The 2,106-nt window shown below is 52.8% G+C and overlaps 1 non-coding gene across 1 annotated transcript; it reads left to right on the top strand.

Moving 5' to 3' along the window:
• The first annotated feature begins 273 nt into the window (after positions 1-273).
• Positions 274-348, top strand: Trnas-cga (transfer RNA serine (anticodon CGA)). Its single transcript has one exon. It is a non-coding gene; the product is annotated as a tRNA-Ser (tRNA).
• The last annotated feature ends 1,758 nt before the right edge of the window (positions 349-2,106 follow it).

The raw sequence follows: 2,106 nt of genomic DNA, 5'->3' as shown, positions 1-2,106 counted from the left end.
GCGGGCAAGTGCTCTACCAACTGAGCCACTCAAGCACGACTCACGCTCCGTCCTCACAGCTTTACTTCACTCAGTACTTCGTCTCCTACTTTCCAAACTTCACAGAAGCTCTCCTGCAGGACTAGCATTCCTGGAAGAAAGGATATTGCGGAGACACGGCTTAGCCACAGCCTGGGGGATGATTCCAGAATGAGATTTTCACTCTGCAGCGGAGTGTGCGCTGATATGAAACTTCCTGGCGGAAGTAAAATTGTGAGGACGGGTCGTGAGTTGTGCTTGGGTAGCTCAGTCGGTAGAGCACTTGCCCGCGAAAGGCAAAGGCCCCGAGTTCGAGTCTCGGTCCGGCATACAGTTTTAATCTGCCAGGAAGTTTCATATCAGCGCACACTCCGCTGCAGAGTGAAAATCTCATTATGGAAAGTACCACGTTTTCGTCTGTGTTGTAGAGATGAATGAATTTTAAATTTCGAAAAATACACGGTACCCCGTAGAGAAACCCGGTAGGTGCCTCGCAGTGCAGCAAGGCCTGGCCGCGGCGAGTGCAGCGGAGGATGTTACCGTTAACGGTGAGATCACAGCGGGGCCGGCCTTGAGCCAGATGGGCCGCCGGCCGAGCGCAACGAAGCGGACCGGAACGCCGCGCCGCGGTGAGAGTTTGGTTTCCTACTGCTGCCTGGCACGCCTCCCAGCTGCTCGCTTCCAGCCGAGCCGCGGCGGGAAATCCGGCAGCAAAAGCGCGCCGTCAGCTCAATTCTCGCTCCGGATCGGGTCGCCCCAGGCAAGGGTCACGGCTGGCGCGCTACTGTCCGCGCGGCGACAGCTCGCCTCGCATCGACAAGTGGAGAAAACAACAGCACTGCCACTCCGCGCAGTCGCCGGGCAACATTCCTCCCCCGTCTCGTACAATTCTGTCCACACTAAGCAAGCCTCTGTTGAGCCCTACGAAACGTGCAGACTGGAACTTTTGGCAGATTAGAGCTGTGTGCCGGACTGCGGGTCCACTTTCTTGGTTTTCGCGGTCAGCTTGTGTTGTCGCTGGGGTGACGGAATGCGTTTTGCTGACAGAAGCGTACAATAACTTTCATTCTGAGAGATTAGCCGCATTTCTGTAAGTCACTGCAAGTATGTACAAGCAAAAACGCCACATCTGAAGGAGCGAAAATACTGTTTTTGAAGTTAAGGTAAGGCTGAAGCACTTAAATAAGTAACCAAGACCGCCTGATTAGCCGTGCGGTCTAACGCACGGCCTTCCGGGTTGGAAAGGAGCGCGTGGTCCCCGGCACGAATCCACCCGTCTGACTTGTCCGGCCAGTCTGTGGATGGTTTTAGGCGGTTTTCCATCTGCCTCGGCGAATGCGGGCTGGTTCCCCTTATTCCGACTCAGCTGCACAATGTCGGCGATTGTCGCGTAAACAAGTTCTCCACGCACGGATACACTCGTCTGGTGTGAGACGTTCCCTGGGGGAGGAGGGGGGGGGGGGTCAACCGGGGACCGAACGCACAATAACCCTGAAAGAGTGGTTCGGTATGGGGCGGAGGAGGGGTGAAGTGAACTGCGATAGTCGTCGTGGGGTTGTGGACCACTGCGGCTGCGGCGGGGACGGAGCCTCTCTGCCGTTTCTAGGCCCCCGGCTAAACAAACAATACAATACAATAAGTAACCAATATTTGGCATTAGATTATTCATGTCCAAGAGTTACAAGCAAATATGCCTTCTCTATGACACACAATCCCAAAGAACTCAGGTGTTGACAGATGTGAAAATTACAGAACTAATAAGCCACGGCTGCAAAATTCTAACACGAATTCTGTACAGACGAATGGAAAAACTGGTCGAAGCCGACCTCGGGGAAGATCAGTTTGGATTTCGTAGAAATGTTGGAACATGTTAGGCAATACTGACCCTACAACTTATCTTAGAACATAGATTAAGGAAAGGCAAACCTACGTTTCTAGCATTTGTAGACTTAGAGAAAGCTTCTGGCTATTTCGTACAGAAACCAGATGCCAGTTATAAGAGTCGAGGGGCATGAAAGGGAAGCAGTGGTTGGGAAGGGAGTGAGACAAGGTTGTGGCCTCTCCCTGATGTTATTCAATCTGTATATT

Source organism: Schistocerca serialis, chromosome 8 (assembly GCF_023864345.2).
Source record: "Schistocerca serialis cubense isolate TAMUIC-IGC-003099 chromosome 8, iqSchSeri2.2, whole genome shotgun sequence".
Lineage (NCBI taxonomy): Eukaryota > Metazoa > Arthropoda > Insecta > Orthoptera > Acrididae > Schistocerca > Schistocerca serialis.
The sequence above is the reverse complement of the archived record's forward strand: the minus strand, read 5'-3'. Positions and strand labels throughout refer to the sequence as shown.